This window comes from Triticum aestivum, chromosome 7A, assembly GCF_018294505.1.
Source record: "Triticum aestivum cultivar Chinese Spring chromosome 7A, IWGSC CS RefSeq v2.1, whole genome shotgun sequence".
In the NCBI taxonomy this organism is placed as follows: Eukaryota; Viridiplantae; Streptophyta; class Magnoliopsida; order Poales; family Poaceae; genus Triticum; species Triticum aestivum.
The window spans coordinates 156538990-156544933 of record NC_057812.1 but is presented as its reverse complement, the minus strand read 5'-3'; positions in this window follow the sequence as shown (position 1 = coordinate 156544933).

Below are 5944 nucleotides of genomic sequence, written 5' to 3'. Positions count from 1 at the left end.
CCTCGGGCCAACTGGGGCTACAAGCCGAAGCCGGCATCACCATACGGTTTTGCCGCCATCAATCAACTCCGGGCGCTGGTCAAAGCTGAAGGCCTCAAAGCGTCCGACTTGCTGGTCTCCTTTGTCGCGCGCCGGGTTCTCCCGCTCCAAGGCCGGCCTCACTTGATCTGCCGGATGAGCGGGCACCGCGACCCGTGTCGGCTGAGCACCAAGGAGATGCCGGCGGCCGAGGTGGCAAACTTGGTGAACGAGATCTCCGACCTCAAGCTGGACGGGTCCTGGCAGTTTGACAAGCAGCCGTACTCCCGCATGGATCCGCCGCCTGCGGTAAGCTCTTCAACCTTTCCCCTCTTTCGTGCTTTATCTGGATTCCGTCTTGTTGATTCAACCAGCTGGCCTCTTTCTTTTTTTGAAATAGATCTACATGACCGAGGCGACGGCCTCCATTGTGGGGGCGGGATGCCCTACTACCGGACCGAGCTGTAAGCGACGTGGACGACCCCGACTTGGGGGCGGCCGCCTTGGAAAATGATGCCACAGGCAGCGTCTACGGAGCAGGCGGCTCCGAAGAAGCGGTCGATGTCGAGTCGTGGCCGGATGACTTAGAGGAGGAGGAAGAGCCGCGCCCTTAACAAGGCGCCGGCAAGGCGGACGCGGGCCCCTCCACCGAGCCGACTGCCCGAGGCGGTACGTGAAAGCGTAAACAGGGCGCCGCCTTGTTCGGCAGCATGCTGAAGAAGGCCAAGAATCCGAGCGCCGCGACCAGGCGGAAGGAAGCCGCCGCGAAGGTGGCCAAGTTCCAAAAACTCCCAAAGGCGCATCCCATGGTGTCGGCATAAGTATCTTTTTCTCGTGCCTTCCTTTCTTGTTGATTTTATCTTAGCTTCTTCTCCTTGTCTTCTTGATTTAGGGCTCCGCTCTCGCTCGAGAAATCGGCCGCCGCCTCCGTTATCGGGTCAGCGGAGGCCTCCACCACCAGCCGGTGAATCGATCCCGTGGCCGACCTCCGGGACGCGCAGGAGCGAAACGCGCATGAGGCGCGTGGGGAACAGGAGGCCGCCCGCCGGGAGAAGGCAGAGGCAGACAAGGCGAAGGCCGCCGCTCTGAAGAAGCTGGCGGAGGCCAAGGCCAATGCCGCCGTGAAGAAGCGGCTTGAAGAAACCGCACGCCGCCAGGAGGCGCTCTTCGTCGTCCCGCTGAACTGCGCACCACCACCGCCAGAGTTTGTTGCACCGACTGGGGGTGCCAGCGATGACCACTCGGTCATGGAGAGGGAAGGCAGCGACGTCGTCATGCCGGACGTAGTCGTGCCTCCAGCATCGCCATCCGAGGGAGCGCAGGACAAGCAGTTGGCTGACCCGCCAACGCCACTAGCCGAAAGCGAAATGGTGACGGCCCCAACTCCTGAGGTCTGCACACCATCACACTGCCGATCTGTAAAGGCGACTTCGGCTCCGCGCCCGCTGGAAGTTGGCACCGTGAGCTCTTTGATCCCAGATGCCGAGGCGACCAGCGCCGCACCTGCCAACTGGGTGCGAGGAGGCGGGACAGGCCCTTTGAACCAGGCGATCCTGGACATCCAAGGAAAACTTCGAGCCGAAGCCAACGCCCTGAAGAGGTGCAGCCAGGCATTCCTGGAGTCGCGAGCAGCCATTTGGGTATGCTTCTTCATCTTTGACTCTTGCATTTTTTGTACTTCTCTGTGGGGGCACACGAGCGCACCCACTGGGTTTAGTCCTCGTGCTTCAGGGCAACTACTGAGCAGGCGGGTTGGAGCTTTATTTGGCGAGCTCCGAGTACTGACTTCATCTGCTATCTTCTTTATAGGACTATCACAACCTCCGCGTAGTCGCCTTCAACTCTAACGTCCGAGAGCTGGACCGACGGGACGTCAACTTGTCACAGAGCCGGAGTAAGTCCTTGTTTACTTTTTCTGTGGGGGTGCGCTGGCGCACCCGCGGGCTGTAGTCCCCAAGATTCGGGTCGACTACTGAGCAGTCAGGTCGGATCTCCCCGGCAACTGTTCTTCTTTTCCGTTGGCTGCTGATGCCTTTTCCTTTCTCCCCTCTTGCAGAGGCCAACTCTACCCTTCAGCAGCAGCTTGGTGAAGCCGAGACCGCCTTGAGCGCCAAGGAGGAGTGCAGCAAGATGGCCGAAGAGTGTGACCGGCTGGCCACGCAGGTGGCGGAGCTTCTCAAGATGGCTCAGAAAGAGGCGGAGGTGAAGGAGTCTGGTCTCCTTGACGAGTTCGAGACTGAACGCTCCGCTTGGACTGATAAGGAGGCAATGCTAACTGCCGGCTTAGGCGAGATCGAAGACATGGTTGACGGTAAACTTCTTCCTTCCTCTATCTTTGATTTGCCGGCTGCTGACCAGGCCAGCTTCTGGCTTCCGGCTTTTGCCTCACTTGCTTTCTGCTCGTGCAGACTTCTTCCCTGGCCACTCCGGCGTCGCCAACCAGGCCATCGAGGCCTATCGCGAGGAACAGAGGGTGGAAGGAGCGCAGATTGCTGCCGACGCCCCCTGATTCCTTAGTAAGCAGCTCCTCAGCATCCAGGCCCGCCTTCTGTCGGCTCATCGGAGGCTGCGCCGCCTTCAGTGTGTCGGAGCCCAGGCGATCTCCGCCCTGTGGCCAGACATGTCGGCTCCGCGCACTCCCAGCCGGACCGCCGACTGGCTGGAACTGGCGGTCATCCGTCTTGAGGCTTGGAAGGGCTCCTCAGCCCGGGATGGCGCATGCCGGGCCTTGGAGTTCGTCAAGGCATGGTACCCTGAGCTAGATCTAGCCTAGTTGACCATGTTTCGACTGGAGACCCAGGAGGAGCTGGTGGCGGTGGAGCGTGATCTCACCAAGCAGGCGGCAGCGATCGCCGAGTACACCAACACCAGCGTCTTCTTCCCAGAGATGGCTGAGAATGGTGCCGAGGTGCCACCAGAGTGGTTCGGGCTGAACCCGGAGGATGGTGAGGATTCGGCCAAAGTGATCGACTCCGGCGACGAGGGAGAAGACGAGGAGGAGGAGGAGGAAGGTGAAGAGGAAGCGCCAGAGGTCGAAGCAGACGGCCAGCCTCAGCTCGACCGCGCCTCCAGCAATGAGCCACGCCAAAGCGAGCCGACTTCTGCTGAAGGCAACCAAGCGGAGACTGACCAGCCGACCGCTCCACCAACCGACACCACCGACTCCACCGTTCCGCCGAACCCGTCTGCTGCTCCCTAGGCTGCCAATTTATCTTTGTTTTTACCTGCTTATCAGTCTCAACAAACTTTATTAGCTTCGCACAATTCCACCCGCGGGGTGTATTTCAAACTTCCGTTGAATGTTGGCCAAGGGCCTTTTGTTATGTAAATATTTTTGCCGAGTTCTATCTCTTCTTGCTTTCTGCTCCTTGGCCTTTTTCCTTGGCCGCCATCCCTCGGTTTTCGTCTTGCTAGCCGGACAGCCGCTCTGTGGACTATGGCTGGGTCAAGTACTTAGCCACTTTGGGAATGCAAGTACTTAGCCGACTAGAGCGTTTAGCAATTTAAGTAGGAGCCGGCCGACCGGCTGCGCGGCAGCCGGTCGGTGAGGCGGGGAGCCAGCTTGAACTATGCACCTGCTTTTGGGTCCTTAGCCATTTTTCATGTGGGCACCCTTTCCTGCCTTTGACTCCTGCTTGCCGGGTAGCCGCTCTATGAGCTATGGCTTTGGCAGGAGAGGGCTTAAGTGCCAACACATTACTTGTCCGGCTGCTGGAAGCATTACATAGTACAAGGCGGCGAGCCCCCGGGTCGACTGGTCGAACTCGGTGCCAGGCGGACCAACACATTCATAGGCATAATACTAATCATATATATAAAGGAGGGCAGTCCCTGGGCCGATTGCTGTAGTCCCCGGGCCGTCTGCCGAATTCCCTGCGCCGGCTGCTGGGGTCCTCAATTCGGATCTGACTGCTTCAGGAGGAGCCAGCACGAAGATGGAATCTGACTCTAGTGATGGCTTGATAGACGACTTAAGGAGGCGTTGTAGGGCGACGCCGGCCGGTATTACTTGTCGGGTGGAGCCGATTCATGCCAAGGCATCTGCTTGCTCATTGACATTTCTTGGCACATGTAGGAACTCGCACCCTTCAAAGTATCCGCTGAGTTGCTGGACGAGAAAGCGGTAGCTTGCCATGTTTGCATCTTTGGCGTCCCAGTTGCCTGAAGATTGCTAGACCACCAAGTCAGAGTCTCAATAACACAGGATCCGGTGAATGCCGATTTCCTTGGCAAGTCGGAGCGTGTGAATGAGTGCTTCGTATTCAGCAACATTGTTGGAGGCGGCAAAATGGATTTGCAGCACATTTCTGAGCTTGTCGCCTTTGGGAGAGGTGAGGACGATGCTGGCTCCCAAATCGGTGTGCATCTTGGAACCATCAAAGTGCATCCACCAATGGGTGGAGTCTGGCGCTGGCGGCAGGTACTGGGTCTCGGCCCAGTCGACGAGGAAGTCGGCCAGTGCTTGTGACTTGACGGCGGTGCAAGGCCGGTAGTAGATGGTGTAGGGGGCCAAATCTATGGCCCATTTGGCCACTCGTCCCGAAGCATCTCGGCTTCCAATGATCTCGACAAGAGGAGCATTGCAGACAATAGTGATTGGGTGCTCCTGGAAGTATGGCTTCAGCTTCTTGGCGGCGAAGTGTACGCTGTAGCACATCTTCTAATAGTGCAGGTAGTTCTGCTTGGAGGCGGACAACACCACTTAGGTAATACACCAGCCTCTGGACGGTAGTGCTTTGCCTTCTTCCTTGCGTTCCACAACTATTACTGTGCTGACCACCTGGTTGGTGGTGGTGATGTAGAGAAGCATGGGCTCCTTAGCAGTCGGAGCCGCCAGGACAGGCCGAGTGGTCAGCATCTTCTTGAGCTGGAGAAAAGCTTCATCTGCCTTGTCGTTCCACTCGAAAAAAGTGGTCTCCTTCATGAGCTGGTACAGGGGAAGAGCCTTCTTGCCCAGCCGACTGATGAAACAGCTGATGGATGCCAAGCAGCCGGTGAATTTCTGCACGTCCGGCAGTCGGGTGGGCACCTCCATCCTCTCGATGGCCTTTATCTTCACAGGGTTACACTCTATGCCGCGCTCTGAGACCAGGAAGCCAAGAAGCTGGCCGGCTGGTACTCCAAAGACGCATTTCTCCGGGTTGAGCTTGATCTGAAATCGGCGCAAGTTTTCAAAGGTCTCCTTGAGGTCTTCTAGCTGCGTTTTGCGCTTCTCCGTCTTCACCACAACATCGTACACGTAGACATGGGCGTTTTGCCGAGTTGCTTTAGGAGAAACTTCTGCATGCAATGCTGGAACGTGGCGCCGACATTTCTCAAGCCAAACGTCTTGGTCAGGTAACAGAAGGCTCCGAATGGCGTGATGAAGGCGGTCTTCAGCCTGTCGGCCGGGCTCAACTTGATCTGATGATATCCTGAGTATGCATCCAAAAATCTCAACAACTCGCATCCAGCTGTGGAGTCAATTACTTGGTTGGTTCTTGGCAAAGCAAATGGGTCTTTGGGGAAAGCTTTGTTGAGGCTGGTATAATCAATACACATGCACCACTGCTTATTCTTCTTCAGCACGAGGACTAGGTTGGCTAACCATTCGGGAAAGAACACTTCCATGATGAAGCAGGCTGCTAGAAGCCGGGCTATCTCTTCTCCAACAACTCTTCTCTTATCCTCTGATAGTCGGCAAAAGGGCTGCCTGACTAGCTTAGCATCAGGTCAGACATGTAGCTTGTGCTCGGCAAAATCCGTCAGAACACCCGGCATGTCCTTGGGAGACCATGCAAAGATGTCCTGATTCTCACGGTGGAAATCGACGTGCTCACTTTCCTATTTCGTTTCAAGGTTCGCACCTATGACAACGTGCCTCTCCGGGTGCTCCGGGTCCAAGGGTATCTTCTTTGTCTCTTTGGCTGGCTTGAACAAGCCCTCA